Here is a 20347-nt window from a genome sequence, read left to right as displayed (position 1 = left end):
CTCAAACTTGTGTCTGCATTCGGTCCTAGTGCCTATTAAGGAAAAAGAAAACAGGCAAAAGATAGCACTCCTCTGTGCAGGTACACAGAGACAGGAATGAAGCCGCTTTCAATTCCAAACTTCAACCTACCTAAGCACCAATATCTGTCTTATCATTCCCTCTGTAATTCCCCTACCTGAGTCCAGTGTATTGATGCACCTTCTTGTCTAGTTTGTTTGTCTTGACTAAATTGTAAGCTCTTTTGAACAGGGACTGTCTCGTCTATGTTTTGATGTACAGCACTGCATATGTCTAGTGGCACTATAGTAGTATCTTTTGCACATGTTTTTCCTGTAAACACATGCATCGTGCCACACTGCTGCAAGTCATTTTCTTAACATCAGAGGGCAACTTTGATTTCTGCTCTCCAGCTCACTAGGAATGATTAAGGAGATCACAAACAGATCGGAGAAGGTTATCATGCTGCTGTACCGGGCCATGGTACGCCCCCACCTGGAATACTGCATCCAACACTGGTCGCCTTACATGAAAAAGGACATAGTACTATTCGAAAGGGTCCAGAAAAGAGCGACAAAAATGGTTAAGGGACTGGAGGCGTTGCCGTACAATGAGAGGCTAGAGAAACTGGGCCTTTTCTCCCTTGAAAAGAGGAGATTGAGAGGGGACATGATTGAAACATTCAAGATGTTGAAGGGAATTGACTTAGAAAGAGAGATTGTTCACCCTCTCCAAGGTGAAGAGAACGAGAGGGCACTCGCTAAAGTTAAAAGGGGATAGATTTCGTACAAACATAAGGAAGTTCTTCTTCACCCAGAGAGTGATAGAAAACTGGAACGCTCTTTGGAGGCTGTTATAGGGGAAAACACCCTGCAGGGATTCAAGACAAAGTTAGATAAGTTCCTGCTGGACCAGAACGTACGCAGGTAGGGCTGGTCTCAAATAGGGCACTGGTCTTTGACCTAAGGACTGCTAGGCACGATGGACCACTGGACTCACCCAACAGTGGCAAATCTTATGTTTTTATATTCTGTTTACTTTTAATTTACACTGTTATTACACAGAGAAAATGGATTTATAAGTTCAGCCTGTGTTCTGGCTGAACTGGCAATGATGCCAACCTCCCTGTACATTGAGGATGATGGGGAAGGTACCACATCAGGCTGGATTAACTGAACTCTCATCCATGGCTTCCTCTGAGTTTGTCTAAGGTTACCAGATGTCCGGGAACACCCGGACAGGTCCTCGTTTTGGAGGATTGACTGGTGCCTGGAAGGATTTCCAAAAGCCAGCAGTTTGTCTGGATTTTGGAAGTCCCTGAGCTCGGGATTGTGTCCGGAGGGCTTCTGTATCACATTGATGTCTACACATGGGCAGAAGCCCTCCAGATGTGGCCCCGAGTTCAGGGAGGTTGGGGGGGCAGAGCTGAAGGAGAAATGGGGCGGGGCCATGTGTCCTCTTATTTTAAAGAGGAAATCCGGCAACCCTAAGTTTAAACTTTGTACCTGATTTACCCAAGATCACAAGGAGCTGTTGTGCGATTTGAACTGGGTTCCCTAGTTCTCAGGTTAGATATGTTTTCACATTTACACTGGATGATCCGCACACTCTCCAAATGCTGCAAAATTTGCAAGTATTCCTAGAAGCCCATATAAATTTGGAGGGAGTTCTGAACTGTATCAGCAAGGTTTATGTTTATCTTAGTTTGAGTTGAGCTTTTGTAGATCTGACTGTATGACCAAACTAGGCGAATGCTTCCCTATCCCCTATCAAAGCTACATTCTGGTCGCAGTATTGGAGAAAAATGGATTCTTTGCAAACACTATGAAGCATCTGCTCTTCCCTTACCAGTTCTTCCCACTATAGGGCAGCAGAGGGACTGAAAAGGTTTCTTTTTCTTTCTCTTTTTGTATTTCCTGTATGAGATCTCACTTCCAAAGTGAGAGTCAGAACAGCTTTTTGTTCTTCTTGGGTTTCTCTTAGTTTGAGGATTTTTAACTTCTGCAACAACAATAACAAGGAGAGGGAAGGGAAGGAGCAGGGATGCTCCAAACCTCTGTAGAAAGGTTTATTTACCGGTAGAGAAATCTAGTCTGCAAGCCTCTGGTAAGTATCCTTGATCCCAACTGGTGTATCCGGCTATATTTGTGTGTGTGTGTGTGTATATCTATCTATTTATTTATTTATTTATTTATTTAATCTGTCTGTCTGTCTCTCTCTCTCTCTATATATATGTATATATTTATTTGTTAAAGATCTGAGCCAAAAGGTGGCACCAGATCCCCTAACAGCAACTTTCTCTGCTGGAAATTGCTTTATTTAAAAATATTAAATAAATAAATTCTATTTTGTGATCCTCAAACTTGGGAAACAAAAGACAAAGAAGAAATGAAGGATTTAGATGCTGAAAGAAACAAACAAAACATTTAGGGAACTGAGAGACTTGAGCAGGCACAGAACCCTGACAGAGTTCTGATGTATCCCACTCAGGACTTGCCTGCACTGTTTCCAATCCTATATCTTGATTTCAACCAGAGAGAGCAGCTCACCTTCTCTCCTTACTTGCTAAGAGCTTGGAAGCGGAGCTAAGATGACATTTTTCATCCTACTTTATCCATGTTTTGCACACAAAGGAAAGATGGGGAGGGGGAGAGGAAGTGGTGCTCGACAGTATTGTTAATTTTGGTGCTTGCTACTTTACAGGGTGCTTCTATGGAGTAGGAGATGAGCTAAGATTAGCCCTGTGTGAATGTAAGGTACAGATCCTGTGTGTGTATGCATGTATTCGTTGTGTAAGTGATGTGTGTATTAAGGAAGATGCGGTATGTGCATTATAAGCTGTTTCTGTTTCACTATGTGCATCCTAACTCAGTGTGTAAGGGTTGTAATATCATGGTACGGATGTATCTAAAGATGTAAGGGGATTCTGTGGTGTGGTATCTATATCTCTATGTGTGAGATGTAACTTAGCTCTTTAGGTAAGAGTAAGAGTTTCCAACTTACCCAGTTCCAGAGAGAAAATTTGGGGGGGCCAGTCCTGGATTTGAATTGACATCGCAAAGCAATGTGGTATTGTAGTTCCCGATTCTGCCCCAGTGCTTCCGGTCCCACAGTGCATCAAGATGGAACTGGCCCAAGACATCTAGGACTGGCCTTTAATTCTCTTTCCTGGAACTAGGCAACTTGGCTACTCTCTGAGCATGTGTATCTCAGTGCATAAGGGATTGTGCAGCATGTGTGCTTCATGTGTGGTGTGTGTAACTCATTGGGTCTGAGCTTGTTATATTTCAGCAGGTTAGTGGTTATGTGGTGTGTCTGTGTGCTACTTCATCACATGTGGTGTATGTCTTTTCTTATGCAACTCTCTCCTGCTGTAGCGTATCAATGATTGTGCATGTCTCCTTGTGTGTTAGGGTTCTGTGGTGTGTGGCTCTGCCTCTCGGGGGGTGGGGGGGGGGCAATTTCTCCAAGTGTGTTACCATGACAGGCATGAACCTGTGTGAAATTGGTAATGTGATATTTTCTCTTTTATGCCACTCCTCGTTTCTCTTTGAGGCCTAGATGCACTAAAGAGGATTGGTAAGACTCCGATCTGAGTTTTGGCCGATTCAAAAAGAGCTATTTGTCAGCCTCAGCATTTTCGGTTGGCCTAACCAATGTCAGCAGAGGCCTATGGGACATTATATCGATCTGACTCTGGAATGTTGATGCAGATAGACCCTAAGCATCCAGCCAGACTGGATTGTTTATCAAGAAGATAGGCTACTTGAATGGGACAAAGAAGCCAGAGACTAATTCCATCTACCATGCCTGCAAGTATCACATCTTCCTTATCAATTAAACTAACCATTGTTTCAAACAGTTTACAAATTATAAACAGAAAGATACTGGGAAATACAATAATTTCTATTTTAGAATAAGATTCCAACCTATAAAAACCTCCTCTCTGCAACACCTCACTCTCTCTCTGGAACATCACCCCCCCCCCCCCTTCTCTCTCTGCAGGCCGCTACATTATATCATTAGAGCTTATTTGCTTCAACATTACCCCTCCAAAACCTTACACTATTGATGCACTAAAAGGTTTACATGCAAATGATTCACGTGGAGGTTCGTCGTAATCCCCGTTTCTCTCATCTGATTGATGGTTGTGAGAGCGACTCTCTCACATGCACAGAGCCGGCAGGGGGAGTCCCAAAAGCAGCCTCCTGCCACTCAGCTGTTCGGGGCAGGAAACCTTTTTTAATAACAATATCTGCCCCATTAAACACCCCCCATTGATGGCCCTCCCCGATGACCCCCAACAAACATGGCACTGAGAAATCCCCCCCACCAACACTAGCGAAAATTGTCAGGAGGGATGCCCATTCCCTCCTGCCACTGCACTGTCTCTCTGTTGGGGTTGTAAGGGTGTGTCAGTGGGTTACTACTGTATAATATGTTGTGTGGTGGGTATCTCTCAGTGGGTTATTATAATATGTTGGGGCTGTGTGCTATCTTTCAGACCACTGTCTTTCTATCTCTCTAAAATGCCTTGATCTTCATTCCCAGTCCTCAAAGGCTTTCAGAATATCCCTAATGAATATGCATGAAATATTAATACACAATAAAAGTAGTACGCATGCAAATCTCTCTCATGCATATTCATTACATATATCCTGAAAACCTGACCCATTGGCGGCCCTCAAGAACTGAGAGGAAAGGTCACGCCTGTAGTGCAGTAGTTTCCAAACCTGTCCTGGGGTAACCCCAGCCAGTCAGATTTTCAGGATATCCCCAATGAAAATTAATGAATTAGATTTGCATGCACTACCTCCATTGCTTGCAAATCTAACTCATGAATAATCAGTGGAAATCCTAAAAACTTTACTGGCTGGGGTTCCTTCAGGACAAGTTTAGGAACCACTTCTGTGGTGTGTAAGAGGTTGTGTGTTTCTCTTTCATGATGCTGTGTTCCTTTGTAATGTTTTAGAGGTTGTGTGTGTGTGTGTATGTATGAATATCTCCCCACCCCTATTGGGGGTATGCATCTCTTATTTTTAGTTGTGTGTTTATTGTGTGTTTCTCTCTCTCTCAGTAGTGTGGGGTGTATTTCAGTGTGTCTTTAGTTGTGTGTCTTTATTTCTTTTTCTATGTGTATCTCTCTCTCTCTCTCTCTGTATTGTGGGGCATGTCTCGGTATATTTTTAATTTTCTATATTTCTCTCTCTTTCGCTGTGTAGCGTGGCTTGTGCCCATAGGTGTGTTTTTGCTCATGTGCTGTTTGTCTCATAATGTGTTTAGTCACATGTGTGCTGTGTTTTTCTTTCCTTGTGTCCTCTTTCTCTGTAAAGTATATGTCTTTCCGTGGGGGTTTTTTTTAACATGGTGTCGTGGTGTGTTTTTAGTTTTGTGTATCTCTGTAGAATGGTGTGTCTCAGTAAGATTTTAGTTGTGTTGTGTGCTCTGTGTATTTCTCTTTCCCTAAGGCTCATGCAGAAAGCCATGCAGTAGGGCCACACATGGATATCTGCTATGAAAAAATGCCAAGTATATGCAAATTTTATGCATGTAGCGCCTGCATGCTAATCGGGGGGGGGGGGGGGGGTGTTAGGGTGAGCGTGCCAGATGCATGTGCAGAAAGGTTTCACAGTAAGCATGACTTCTTGTGCATATGTCAGAACAAAAACAAAAGTGTCAGTACACATTGGCACCTGTTCTACATATATCAGCCTTGCAAAAAAATTATTGTATATAACATTTTTGTGAAAATATTTATGCTCAGAGGAGGTGCTGATATATGCTGACTCATTTTTGTAGCAAAAGGTAAAACAGCAGATCAATGAATCAAGAAAATAACAGCTTTAATTAAAAATCAAATATGCCTGAGGTGGCCACGTTTTACCAAGAGACTGCATCAGAGGCAACAAAACTAGAGGTAAAACCAGCCAATGCGCAGGAAATCTCCCAGAATTCTTGGGAGATTTGCTGCTGAGCTCTCTGAGCATTGCTAATCTAAAGAGAAATATATTGGCTGTTTTTACCTCTCTGGTTTGTTGCCTCTGACACAGCTTTTTGGCGAAACATAGTCATGTCAGGCATATTTGATTTTTAATTACAGTTGTTTTCTTCCTTGATTCATCGGTCTGCTATTTGGTCTTTTGTTGTACTTACATTGCAGATCATCTGCCTCTCTTCGTACTCACTTTTCATTTTTTTTTTTCAACATGTGAACAAGCTCCTGTCATTTAAATTTGCAGCCACTTCTTTCTGGTTGCAGAAGAAAAAACTGACAGTTAAATCTTAAAAGTAGACTTTAAATCCTCTCCATTAATCCTTCTGTTTCTCTGAACCTAACAAAGAATTTGTGTTGTCCATGCATCAGAAACCACTGTTTCTTTCTCTGAATTGCCGTGAAATACCTAATGGCCTCATTACCATATATATATTAATGCAATGTTCGCCCGTGTTTAGCACTTTTCTGCATTGGCCATTAACATACATGTACAACCCTCAGTAACTCCATGGTTAGGCTTGCAGTAACTTTCTGCATCAGCCCCCCTATCTCTGTGGAGTATAATTTGTGTCTGGGTGTGTTGATAGTCGTGTTTTGTGTCTTTCTCTCTTAAGTGTGTTGTGTATCTGGATATGGTATATCGTATATGTGTCTCTCTCTCTTTTTAGTGTGATGTATGTCTGTATTTTTACAAACAGAGAAAAATGAAGGCAGATAAAGACCATATGGCCTATCCCGTTTTCCTATCCATGACGTCTACTATCCTTCCTTCTTTCTTAGAGATCCTATGTACCTCTCCCAAGCTCTCTTGAACTCAGTTACAACTTTCAAATCTACCACCTCCACCAATTCACCACCCTTTCCATGAAGAATGAATTTCTCAGGTTACTTTTGAATCTGTCTCTTTCACCTTCATCCTAAGCCCCCCTCATTTCAAAGCTTCCTTTCAATTGAAATTCACCTCCTGTGTATTTAAACATCTCTATCATATCTCCTTTCTCCTGCCTTCTTACAGTACTCCCCCAATATTCGTGGGGGTTCAGTTCCAGGAACCCCCGCAAATGTTGAAAAACCGCGAATACGGTTTTTAGCAGGGGAGACAGGAGAAGGCAGCCGGAGAGGCAGGAAAGGGCAGCTGGAGTGCCGGCGAGTGAAGGAAATCACTTGCGGTATGCTCCGACCGCCTCTTCTTGTACTAAAGTCGGGCCTCACCAATCAGGATCTCTCTTTGTATTGTGGTAAGTCTTGATGTGTTTTCAGTGTTGTGTGCTGTAAATTATTTTTCTTTCCCTTGTGTGTATAATGTGATCCATGTTTGTTTAGTCATATTGTGTGGCGTGTACTGTGGTATTATTCTCTTTCGCTAAGTTCTCTATCTCCCTCTTCCTGTAGAACTATATGTCTCAGTGTGTTTTTTGTCAGCATTGTATTATTTCATTTTCACTCTGTGTAGTATTGTGGTGTGTGTTTCCGTGTATTTTTAGCCACTGTTATGTTCTATGTGCATTTCTCTTAGTAGTGTTGTGGGTCTCAGTGTGATTTTTCAGTTAGTATTTCTCTTTCTCTGTGTAGTGTGGTGCTTTGTGTTTTGGTAGTCAGTCAGTATTGTGTGCTATGTGCATTTCTCTCTCCCTATAGTGTGTCTTGGTGTATTTTTAGTCAGTAACTTGACATGTGTGTATTTCTCTCTCCCTGTACTATTAAGGTGTAAGTCTTAATGTGCATTTCGTCACTGTCATGTGCTATGTGTATTTCTCTCTGGTGTTGTGTTGTTGCTTTTTTTTAGTGTGTATTTCTCTTTCTCAGTCTCTCTCTATTGTGCTATGTGTTTCAGTGTTGTTGGTTTTTTATTTAGTGTGTATTCTCTTTCCTTGTCTTTCTTTCTCTCAGTAGTGTTGTGATGTGTGTTTGTGCATTTTGATTTAGTATTTCTCTTTTTTTCTCTCAGTAGTGATGCTGTGTGTGTCTCAAGTGTATTTTTTTGTGTGTGTATTTCTCTTTTATCTCAGTAGTGTTGTGGTATGTGTCTCAGTGTGTTGTTTTTAGTGTAGCCTAATGGCTAGCTCAGTAGCCATTTCCACTGTAGCACCTTGTGACCATGGGCAAGTCACTTACCCCTGTTTTGCCCCTGGTGCAAAATAATTACCTGTATGTTCCCTGTCTCTCAGTAGTATGTGTGGTATGTGTCTTGGTGTTTTGTTTTTTTGTGTGTGTATTTCTCTTTCCCTCAGAAGTGTTGTATCCATGACATTTTGTTTGTCTGTCTTGCCTGTTTAGATTGTAAGCTCTTTTGAGCAGAGACTTTCTTACTCTTTATGACTTTGTACAGCGCTGTGTGCGTCTAGAAGCCCTATAGTAATAATTAATAGCAGTAGTATGTGTCTCAGTGTGATTGATTTTTTTTTTAAATGTGTATTTTGCTTTCTTGTCTCTCTCTTGCTCACACAGTATTGTTGTGTATTTCTATTTCCTTGACTCTCTCAAAGGTGTTGTGTTGTGTCTGTGTATTTCTCTTTCTCTCAGTACTGTCTTAATATATTTCTTCCCCTCTCTCTGACACAGTATTGTGGTGGTGTGTGTCTTCGTCTGGTGATTTTTACTGTGTATTGCTGTTCCTCTCTCTTAGTGTAGTATGTGTTTTGGTGTGTTTTATTTTTGTGTGGATATTTCTCTTTTCACGTCTCTCAGTAGTGTTGTGGCATCTCAGTGTGACCTTTTTTAGTGTGAATTTATTTCTCTCTTACACACGCAGTAGTGTTTTTCTAAGTGTCACTGTGGGTTGTTGTTTGTTTTTTTTGTAGTGTGTTATATCTGTCTCTCTCTCTCTCAGAAGTGTTGTGTTGTGTCTATGTTTATGTATTTCTCTTTCTCTCAGTACTGTGCTTAATATTTTTCTTCCCCTCTGTCTGACACAGTATTGTGGTGGTGTGTGTCTCCGTCTGGTGATTTTTACTGTGTATTTCTGTTCCTCTCTCTTAGTGTTTTGGTGTGTTTTATTTTTGTGTGGATATTTCTCTTTTCACGTCTCTCAGTAGTGTTGTGGCATCTCAGTGTGACCTTTTTTTTGGTGTGAATTTCTTTCTCTCACAAATGCAGTAGTGTTTTGCTAAGTGTCACTGTGGGTTGTTGGGTTTTTTTGTAGTGTGTTATTTTGGTGTGTTTTATTTTTGTGTGGATATTTCTCTTTTCACGTCTCTCAGTAGTGTTGTGGCATCTCAGTGTGACCTTTTTTTAGTGTGAATTTCTTTCTCTCTCACACACGCAGTAGTGTTTTGCTAAGTGTTTTTTTGTAGTGTGTTATTTCTGTCTCTCTTTCTCTCTCTCAAAAGAGTTGTGTGTCTGTGTTTTTTGTATTTGTCTCTCAGTACTGTCTTAGTATTTTTCTTTCCCTCTCTGACACAGTATTGTGGTGGTGTGTGTCTTCGTCTGGTGATTTTTACTGTGTATTTCTGTTCCTCTCTCTTAGTGTTTTGGTGTGTTTTATTTTTGTGTGGATATTTCTCTTTTCACGTCTCTCAGTAGTGTTGTGGCATCTCAGTGTGACCTTTTTTTTAGTGTGAATTTCTTTCTCTCTCACACACGCAGTAGTGTTTTTTTGTAGTGTGTTATTTCTGTCTCTCTTTCTCTCTCTCAAAAGAGTTGTGTGTCTGTGTTTTTTGTATTTCTGTCTCTCAGTACTTAGTATTTTTCTTTCCCTCTCTGACACAGTATTGTGGTGGTGTGTGTCTTCGTCTGGTGATTTTTACTGTGTATTTCTGTTCCTCTCTCTTAGTGTTTTGGTGTGTTTTATTTTTGTGTGGATATTTCTCTTTTCACGTCTCTCAGTAGTGTTGTGGCATCTCAGTGTGACCTTTTTTTTAGTGTGAATTTCTTTCTCTCTCACACACGCAGTAGTGTTTTTTTGTAGTGTGTTATTTCTGTCTCTCTTTCTCTCTCTCAAAAGAGTTGTGTGTCTGTGTTTTTTGTATTTCTGTCTCTCAGTACTGTCTTAGTATTTTTCTTTCCCTCTCTGACACAGTATTGTGGTGGTGTGTGTCTTCGTCTGGTGATTTTTACTGTGTATTTCTGTTCCTCTCTCTTAGTGTAGTATGTGTTTTGGTGTGTTTTATTTTTGTGTGGATATTTCTCTTTTCTCGTCTCTCAGTAGTGTTGTGGCATCTCAGTGTGACCTTTTTTTTAGTGTGAATTTCTTTCTCTCTCACACACGCAGTAGTGTTTTTTTGTAGTGTGTTATTTCTGTCTCTCTTTCTCTCTCTCAAAAGAGTTGTGTGTCTGTGTTTTTTGTATTTCTGTCTCTCAGTACTTAGTATTTTTCTTTCCCTCTCTGACACAGTATTGTGGTGGTGTGTGTCTTCGTCTGGTGATTTTTACTGTGTATTTCTGTTCCTCTCTCTTAGTGTTTTGGTGTGTTTTATTTTTGTGTGGATATTTCTCTTTTCACGTCTCTCAGTAGTGTTGTGGCATCTCAGTGTGACCTTTTTTTTAGTGTGAATTTCTTTCTCTCTCACACACGCAGTAGTGGTTTTTTGTAGTGTGTTATTTCTGTCTCTCTTTCTCTCTCTCAAAAGAGTTGTGTGTCTGTGTTTTTTGTATTTCTGTCTCTCAGTACTGTCTTAGTATTTTTCTTTCCCTCTCTGACACAGTATTGTGGTGGTGTGTGTCTTCGTCTGGTGATTTTTACTGTGTATTTCTGTTCCTCTCTCTTAGTGTAGTATGTGTTTTGGTGTGTTTTATTTTTGTGTGGATATTTCTCTTTTCTCGTCTCTCAGTAGTGTTGTGGCATCTCAGTGTGACCTTTTTTTAGTGTGACTTTCTTTCTCTCTTACACACGCAGTAGTGTTTTTTTTGTAGTGTGTTATTTCTGTCTCTCTTTCTCTCTCTCAAAAGAGTTGTGTGTCTGTGTTTTTTGTATTTCTGTCTCTCAGTACTGTCTTAGTATTTTTCTTTCCCTCTCTGACACAGTATTGTGGTGGTGTGTGTCTTCGTCTGGTGATTTTTACTGTGTATTTCTGTTCCTCTCTCTTAGTGTTTTGGTGTGTTTTATTTTTGTGTGGATATTTCTCTTTTCACGTCTCTCAGTAGTGTTGTGGCATCTCAGTGTGACCTTTTTTTTTAGTGTGAATTTCTTTCTCTCTCACACACGCAGTAGTGTTTTTTTGTAGTGTGTTATTTCTGTCTCTCTTTCTCTCTCTCAAAAGAGTTGTGTGTCTGTGTTTTTTGTATTTCTGTCTCTCAGTACTGTCTTAGTATTTTTCTTTCCCTCTCTAACACAGTATTGTGGTGGTGTGTGTCTTCGTCTGGTGATTTTTACTGTGTATTTCTGTTCCTCTCTCTTAGTGTAGCATGTGATTTGGTGTGTTTTATTTTTGTGTGGATATTTCTCTCTTCTCGTCTCTCAGTAGTGTTGTGGCATCTCAGTGTGACCTTTTTTTAGTGTGACTTTCTTTCTCTCTTACACACGCAGTAGTGTTTTTTTGTAGTGTGTTATTTCTGTCTCTCTTTCTCTCTCTCAAAAGAGTTGTGTGTCTGTGTTTTTTGTATTTCTGTCTCTCAGTACTGTCTTAGTATTTTTCTTTCCCTCTCTGACACAGTATTGTGGTGGTGTGTGTCTTCGTCTGGTGATTTTTACTGTGTATTTCTGTTCCTCTCTCTTAGTGTTTTGGTGTGTTTTATTTTTGTGTGGATATTTCTCTTTTCACGTCTCTCAGTAGTGTTGTGGCATCTCAGTGTGACCTTTTTTTTAGTGTGAATTTCTTTCTCTCTCACACACGCAGTAGTGTTTTTTTGTAGTGTGTTATTTCTGTCTCTCTTTCTCTCTCTCAAAAGAGTTGTGTGTCTGTGTTTTTTGTATTTCTGTCTCTCAGTACTGTCTTAGTATTTTTCTTTCCCTCTCTGACACAGTATTGTGGTGGTGTGTGTCTTCGTCTGGTGATTTTTACTGTGTATTTCTGTTCCTCTCTCTTAGTGTAGTATGTGTTTTGGTGTGTTTTATTTTTGTGTGGATATTTCTCTTTTCACGTCTCTCAGTAGTGTTGTGGCATCTCAGTGTGACCTTTTTTTAGTGTGACTTTCTTTCTCTCTTACACACGCAGTAGTGTTTTTTTGTAGTGTGTTATTTCTGTCTCTCTTTCTCTCTCTCTAAAGAGTTGTGTGTCTGTGTTTTTTGTATTTCTGTCTCTCAGTACTGTCTTAGTATTTTTCTTTCCCTCTCTGACACAGTATTGTGGTGGTGTGTGTCTTCGTCTGGTGATTTTTACTGTGTATTTCTGTTCCTCTCTCTTAGTGTTTTGGTGTGTTTTATTTTTGTGTGGATATTTCTCTTTTCACGTCTCTCAGTAGTGTTGTGGCATCTCAGTGTGACCTTTTTTTTAGTGTGAATTTCTTTCTCTCTCACACACGCAGTAGTGTTTTTTTGTAGTGTGTTATTTCTGTCTCTCTTTCTCTCTCTCAAAAGAGTTGTGTGTCTGTGTTTTTTGTATTTCTGTCTCTCAGTACTGTCTTAGTATTTTTCTTTCCCTCTCTGACACAGTATTGTGGTGGTGTGTGTCTTCGTCTGGTGATTTTTACTGTGTATTTCTGTTCCTCTCTCTTAGTGTAGTATGTGTTTTGGTGTGTTTTATTTTTGTGTGGATATTTCTCTTTTCACGTCTCTCAGTAGTGTTGTGGCATCTCAGTGTGACCTTTTTTTAGTGTGACTTTCTTTCTCTCTTACACACGCAGTAGTGTTTTTTTGTAGTGTGTTATTTCTGTCTCTCTTTCTCTCTCTCTAAAGAGTTGTGTGTCTGTGTTTTTTGTATTTCTGTCTCTCAGTACTGTCTTAGTATTTTTCTTTCCCTCTCTGACACAGTATTGTGGTGGTGTGTGTCTTCGTCTGGTGATTTTTACTGTGTATTTCTGTTCCTCTCTCTTAGTGTTTTGGTGTGTTTTATTTTTGTGTGGATATTTCTCTTTTCACGTCTCTCAGTAGTGTTGTGGCATCTCAGTGTGACCTTTTTTTTAGTGTGAATTTCTTTCTCTCTCACACACGCAGTAGTGGTTTTTTGTAGTGTGTTATTTCTGTCTCTCTTTCTCTCTCTCAAAAGAGTTGTGTGTCTGTGTTTTTTGTATTTCTGTCTCTCAGTACTGTCTTAGTATTTTTCTTTCCCTCTCTGACACAGTATTGTGGTGGTGTGTGTCTTCGTCTGGTGATTTTTACTGTGTATTTCTGTTCCTCTCTCTTAGTGTAGTATGTGTTTTGGTGTGTTTTATTTTTGTGTGGATATTTCTCTTTTCTCGTCTCTCAGTAGTGTTGTGGCATCTCAGTGTGACCTTTTTTTTAGTGTGAATTTCTTTCTCTCTCACACACGCAGTAGTGTTTTTTTGTAGTGTGTTATTTCTGTCTCTCTTTCTCTCTCTCAAAAGAGTTGTGTGTCTGTGTTTTTTGTATTTCTGTCTCTCAGTACTGTCTTAGTATTTTTCTTTCCCTCTCTGACACAGTATTGTGGTGGTGTGTGTCTTCGTCTGGTGATTTTTACTGTGTATTTCTGTTCCTCTCTCTTAGTGTTTTGGTGTGTTTTATTTTTGTGTGGATATTTCTCTTTTCACGTCTCTCAGTAGTGTTGTGGCATCTCAGTGTGACCTTTTTTTTAGTGTGAATTTCTTTCTCTCTCACACACGCAGTAGTGTTTTTTTGTAGTGTGTTATTTCTGTCTCTCTTTCTCTCTCTCAAAAGAGTTGTGTGTCTGTGTTTTTTGTATTTGTCTCTCAGTACTGTCTTAGTATTTTTCTTTCCCTCTCTGACACAGTATTGTGGTGGTGTGTGTCTTCGTCTGGTGATTTTTACTGTGTATTTCTGTTCCTCTCGCTTAGTGTAGTATGTGTTTTGGTGTGTTTTATTTTTGTGTGGATATTTCTCTTTTCTCGTCTCTCAGTAGTGTTGTGGCATCTCAGTGTGACCTTTTTTTAGTGTGACTTTCTTTCTCTCTTACACACGCAGTAGTGTTTTTTTTGTAGTGTGTTATTTCTGTCTCTCTTTCTCTCTCTCTAAAGAGTTGTGTGTCTGTGTTTTTTGTATTTCTGTCTCTCAGTACTGTCTTAGTATTTTTCTTTCCCTCTCTGACACAGTATTGTGGTGGTGTGTGTCTTCGTCTGGTGATTTTTACTGTGTATTTCTGTTCCTCTCTCTTAGTGTTTTGGTGTGTTTTATTTTTGTGTGGATATTTCTCTTTTCACGTCTCTCAGTAGTGTTGTGGCATCTCAGTGTGACCTTTTTTTTAGTGTGAATTTCTTTCTCTCTCACACACGCAGTAGTGTTTTTTTGTAGTGTGTTATTTCTGTCTCTCTTTCTCTCTCTCAAAAGAGTTGTGTGTCTGTGTTTTTTGTATTTCTGTCTCTCAGTACTGTCTTAGTATTTTTCTTTCCCTCTCTGACACAGTATTGTGGTGGTGTGTGTCTTCGTCTGGTGATTTTTACTGTGTATTTCTGTTCCTCTCTCTTAGTGTAGTATGTGTTTTGGTGTGTTTTATTTTTGTGTGGATATTTCTCTTTTCTCGTCTCTCAGTAGTGTTGTGGCATCTCAGTGTGACCTTTTTTTAGTGTGACTTTCTTTCTCTCTTACACACGCAGTAGTGTTTTTTTGTAGTGTGTTATTTCTGTCTCTCTTTCTCTCTCTCAAAAGAGTTGTGTGTCTGTGTTTTTTGTATTTCTGTCTCTCAGTACTGTCTTAGTATTTTTCTTTCCCTCTCTGACACAGTATTGTGGTGGTGTGTGTCTTCGTCTGGTGATTTTTACTGTGTATTTCTGTTCCTCTCTCTTAGTGTTTTGGTGTGTTTTATTTTTGTGTGGATATTTCTCTTTTCACGTCTCTCAGTAGTGTTGTGGCATCTCAGTGTGACCTTTTTTTTAGTGTGAATTTCTTTCTCTCTCACACACGCAGTAGTGTTTTTTTGTAGTGTGTTATTTCTGTCTCTCTTTCTCTCTCTCAAAAGAGTTGTGTGTCTGTGTTTTTTGTATTTCTGTCTCTCAGTACTGTCTTAGTATTTTTCTTTCCCTCTCTGACACAGTATTGTGGTGGTGTGTGTCTTCGTCTGGTGATTTTTACTGTGTATTTCTGTTCCTCTCTCTTAGTGTTTTGGTGTGTTTTATTTTTGTGTGGATATTTCTCTTTTCACGTCTCTCAGTAGTGTTGTGGCATCTCAGTGTGACCTTTTTTTTAGTGTGAATTTCTTTCTCTCTCACACACGCAGTAGTGTTTTTTTTGTAGTGTGTTATTTCTGTCTCTCTTTCTCTCTCTCAAAAGAGTTGTGTGTCTGTGTTTTTTGTATTTCTGTCTCTCAGTACTGTCTTAGTATTTTTCTTTCCCTCTCTGACACAGTATTGTGGTGGTGTGTGTCTTCGTCTGGTGATTTTTACTGTGTATTTCTGTTCCTCTCTCTTAGTGTTTTGGTGTGTTTTATTTTTGTGTGGATATTTCTCTTTTCACGTCTCTCAGTAGTGTTGTGGCATCTCAGTGTGACCTTTTTTTTAGTGTGAATTTCTTTCTCTCTCACACACGCAGTAGTGTTTTTTTTGTAGTGTGTTATTTCTGTCTCTCTTTCTCTCTCTCAAAAGAGTTGTGTGTCTGTGTTTTTTGTATTTGTCTCTCAGTACTGTCTTAGTATTTTTCTTTCCCTCTCTGACACAGTATTGTGGTGGTGTGTGTCTTCGTCTGGTGATTTTTACTGTGTATTTCTGTTCCTCTCTCTTAGTGTAGTATGTGTTTTGGTGTGTTTTATTTTTGTGTGGATATTTCTCTTTTCTCGTCTCTCAGTAGTGTTGTGGCATCTCAGTGTGACCTTTTTTTAGTGTGACTTTCTTTCTCTCTTACACACGCAGTAGTGTTTTTTTGTAGTGTGTTATTTCTGTCTCTCTTTCTCTCTCTCAAAAGAGTTGTGTGTCTGTGTTTTTTGTATTTGTCTCTCAGTACTGTCTTAGTATTTTTCTTTCCCTCTCTGACACAGTATTGTGGTGGTGTGTGTCTTCGTCTGGTGATTTTTACTGTGTATTTCTGTTCCTCTCTCTTAGTGTAGTATGTGTTTTGGTGTGTTTTATTTTTGTGTGGATATTTCTCTTTTCACGTCTCTCAGTAGTGTTGTGGCATCTCAGTGTGACCTTTTTTTTAGTGTGAATTTCTTTCTCTCTCACACACGCAGTAGTGTTTTTTTGTAGTGTGTTATTTCTGTCTCTCTTTCTCTCTCTCAAAAGAGTTGTGTGTCTGTGTTTTTTGTATTTGTCTCTCAGTACTGTCTTAGTATTTTTCTTTCCCTCTCTGACACAGTATTGTGGTGGTGTGTGTCTTCGTCTGGTGATTTTTACTGTGTATTTCTGTTCCTCTCTCTTAGTGTTTTGGTGTGTTTTATTTTTGTGTGGATATTTCTCTTTTCACGTCTCTCAGTAGTGTTGTGGCATCTCAGTGTGACCTTTTTTTTAGTGTGAATTTCTTTCTCTCTCACACACGCAGTAGTGTTTTTTTGTAGTGTGTTATTTCTGTCTCTCTTTCTCTCTCTCAAAAGAGTTGTGTGTCTGTGTTTTTTGTATTTGTCTCTCAGTACTGTCTTAGTATTTTTCTTTCCCTCTCTGACACAGTATTGTGGTGGTGTGTGTCTTCGTCTGGTGATTTTTACTGTGTATTTCTGTTCCTCTCTCTTAGTGTAGTATGTGTTTTGGTGTGTTTTATTTTTGTGTGGATATTTCTCTTTTCTCGTCTCTCAGTAGTGTTGTGGCATCTCAGTGTGACCTTTTTTTAGTGTGACTTTCTTTCTCTCTTACACACGCAGTAGTGTTTTTTTGTAGTGTGTTATTTCTGTCTCTCTTTCTCTCTCTCAAAAGAGTTGTGTGTCTGTGTTTTTTGTATTTGTCTCTCAGTACTGTCTTAGTATTTTTCTTTCCCTCTCTGACACAGTATTGTGGTGGTGTGTGTCTTCGTCTGGTGATTTTTACTGTGTATTTCTGTTCCTCTCTCTTAGTGTAGTATGTGTTTTGGTGTGTTTTATTTTTGTGTGGATATTTCTCTTTTCACGTCTCTCAGTAGTGTTGTGGCATCTCAGTGTGACCTTTTTTTTAGTGTGAATTTCTTTCTCTCTCACACACGCAGTAGTGTTTTTTTGTAGTGTGTTATTTCTGTCTCTCTTTCTCTCTCTCAAAAGAGTTGTGTGTCTGTGTTTTTTGTATTTGTCTCTCAGTACTGTCTTAGTATTTTTCTTTCCCTCTCTGACACAGTATTGTGGTGGTGTGTGTCTTCGTCTGGTGATTTTTACTGTGTATTTCTGTTCCTCTCTCTTAGTGTTTTGGTGTGTTTTATTTTTGTGTGGATATTTCTCTTTTCACGTCTCTCAGTAGTGTTGTGGCATCTCAGTGTGACCTTTTTTTTAGTGTGAATTTCTTTCTCTCTCACACACGCAGTAGTGTTTTTTTGTAGTGTGTTATTTCTGTCTCTCTTTCTCTCTCTCAAAAGAGTTGTGTGTCTGTGTTTTTTGTATTTCTGTCTCTCAGTACTGTCTTAGTATTTTTCTTTCCCTCTCTGACACAGTATTGTGGTGGTGTGTGTCTTCGTCTGGTGATTTTTACTGTGTATTTCTGTTCCTCTCTCTTAGTGTTTTGGTGTGTTTTATTTTTGTGTGGATATTTCTCTTTTCACGTCTCTCAGTAGTGTTGTGGCATCTCAGTGTGACCTTTTTTTTAGTGTGAATTTCTTTCTCTCTCACACACGCAGTAGTGTTTTTTTGTAGTGTGTTATTTCTGTCTCTCTTTCTCTCTCTCAAAAGAGTTGTGTGTCTGTGTTTTTTGTATTTGTCTCTCAGTACTGTCTTAGTATTTTTCTTTCCCTCTCTGACACAGTATTGTGGTGGTGTGTGTCTTCGTCTGGTGATTTTTACTGTGTATTTCTGTTCCTCTCTCTTAGTGTAGTATGTGTTTTGGTGTGTTTTATTTTTGTGTGGATATTTCTCTTTTCTCGTCTCTCAGTAGTGTTGTGGCATCTCAGTGTGACCTTTTTTTAGTGTGACTTTCTTTCTCTCTTACACACGCAGTAGTGTTTTTTTGTAGTGTGTTATTTCTGTCTCTCTTTCTCTCTCTCAAAAGAGTTGTGTGTCTGTGTTTTTTGTATTTGTCTCTCAGTACTGTCTTAGTATTTTTCTTTCCCTCTCTGACACAGTATTGTGGTGGTGTGTGTCTTCGTCTGGTGATTTTTACTGTGTATTTCTGTTCCTCTCTCTTAGTGTTTTGGTGTGTTTTATTTTTGTGTGGATATTTCTCTTTTCACGTCTCTCAGTAGTGTTGTGGCATCTCAGTGTGACCTTTTTTTTAGTGTGAATTTCTTTCTCTCTCACACACGCAGTAGTGTTTTTTTGTAGTGTGTTATTTCTGTCTCTCTTTCTCTCTCTCAAAAGAGTTGTGTGTCTGTGTTTTTTGTATTTCTGTCTCTCAGTACTGTCTTAGTATTTTTCTTTCCCTCTCTGACACAGTATTGTGGTGGTGTGTGTCTTCGTCTGGTGATTTTTACTGTGTATTTCTGTTCCTCTCTCTTAGTGTTTTGGTGTGTTTTATTTTTGTGTGGATATTTCTCTTTTCACGTCTCTCAGTAGTGTTGTGGCATCTCAGTGTGACCTTTTTTTTTAGTGTGAATTTCTTTCTCTCTCACACACGCAGTAGTGTTTTTTTGTAGTGTTATTTCTGTCTCTCTTTCTCTCTCTCAAAAGAGTTGTGTGTCTGTGTTTTTTGTATTTCTGTCTCTCAGTACTGTCTTAGTATTTTTCTTTCCCTCTCTGACACAGTATTGTGGTGGTGTGTGTCTTCGTCTGGTGATTTTTACTGTGTATTTCTGTTCCTCTCTCTTAGTGTAGTATGTGTTTTGGTGTGTTTTATTTTTGTGTGGATATTTCTCTTTTCTCGTCTCTCAGTAGTGTTGTGGCATCTCAGTGTGACCTTTTTTTAGTGTGACTTTCTTTCTCTCTTACACACACAGTAGTGTTTTTTTGTAGTGTGTTATTTCTGTCTCTCTTTCTCTCTCTCAAAAGAGTTGTGTGTCTGTGTTTTTTGTATTTGTCTCTCAGTACTGTCTTAGTATTTTTCTTTCCCTCTCTGACACAGTATTGTGGTGGTGTGTGTCTTCATCTGGTGATTTTTACTGTGTATTTCTGTTCCTCTCTCTTAGTGTAGTATGTGTTTTGGTGTGTTTTATTTTTGTGTGGATATTTCTCTTTTAACGTCTCTCAGTAGTGTTGTGGCATCTCAGTGTGACCTTTTTTTTAGTGTGAATTTCTTTCTCTCTCACACACGCAGTAGTGTTTTTTTGTAGTGTGTTATTTCTGTCTCTCTTTCTCTCTCTCAAAAGAGTTGTGTGTCTGTGTTTTTTGTATTTCTGTCTCTCAGTACTGTCTTAGTATTTTTCTTTCCCTCTCTGACACAGTATTGTGGTGGTGTGTGTCTTCGTCTGGTGATTTTTACTGTGTATTTCTGTTCCTCTCTCTTAGTGTAGTATGTGTTTTGGTGTGTTTTATTTTTGTGTGGATATTTCTCTTTTCTCGTCTCTCAGTAGTGTTGTGGCATCTCAGTGTGACCTTTTTTTAGTGTGACTTTCTTTCTCTCTTACACACGCAGTAGTGTTTTTTTGTAGTGTGTTATTTCTGTCTCTCTTTCTCTCTCTCAAAAGAGTTGTGTGTCTGTGTTTTTTGTATTTCTCTCTCAGTACTGTCTTAGTATTTTTCTTTCCCTCTCTGACACAGTATTGTGGTGGTGTGTGTCTTCATCTGGTGATTTTTACTGTGTATTTCTGTTCCTCTCTCTTAGTGTAGTATGTGTTTTGGTGTGTTTTATTTTTGTGTGGATATTTCTCTTTTCTCGTCTCTCAGTAGTGTTGTGGCATCTCAGTGTGACCTTTTTTTAGTGTGACTTTCTTTCTCTCTTACACACGCAGTAGTGTTTTTTTGTAGTGTGTTATTTCTGTCTCTCTTTCTCTCTCTCAAAAGAGTTGTGTGTCTGTGTTTTTTGTATTTGTCTCTCAGTACTGTCTTAGTATTTTTCTTTCCCTCTCTGACACAGTATTGTGGTGGTGTGTGTCTTCGTCTGGTGATTTTTACTGTGTATTTCTGTTACTCTCTCTTAGTGTAGTATGTGTTTTGGTGTGTTTTATTTTTGTGTGGATATTTCTCTTTTCTCGTCTCTCAGTAGTGTTGTGGCATCTCAGTGTGACCTTTTTTTAGTGTGACTTTCTTTCTCTCTTACACACGCAGTAGTGTTTTTTTGTAGTGTGTTATTTCTGTCTCTCTTTCTCTCTCTCAAAAGAGTTGTGTGTCTGTGTTTTTTGTATTTGTCTCTCAGTACTGTCTTAGTATTTTTCT

General features: G+C 39.2%; 1 protein-coding gene across 3 annotated transcripts in view; it reads left to right on the top strand.

The window, feature by feature from the left end:
• Window positions 1-1918: 1918 nt before the first annotated feature.
• Window positions 1919-20347, top strand: part of PIAS3 (protein inhibitor of activated STAT 3) — a 46378-nt gene continuing 27949 nt past the window's right edge. For 2 of the 3 annotated variants that reach the window (XM_033925437.1, XM_033925435.1), the window contains exon 1: window positions 1919-2104. The gene's annotated coding sequence lies outside the window, so the exon portion shown is untranslated. Of the gene's footprint in view, window positions 2105-3033; window positions 3293-20347 lie in introns of those variants that run through there. The other variant, XM_033925436.1, reaches the window with a different exon arrangement.

This window comes from Geotrypetes seraphini, chromosome 16 (assembly GCF_902459505.1).
Source record: "Geotrypetes seraphini chromosome 16, aGeoSer1.1, whole genome shotgun sequence".
Taxonomy (NCBI): domain Eukaryota; kingdom Metazoa; phylum Chordata; class Amphibia; order Gymnophiona; family Dermophiidae; genus Geotrypetes; species Geotrypetes seraphini.
Note: the sequence above shows the minus strand (reverse complement) of the source record. Positions and strands in the feature narration are given on the sequence as shown.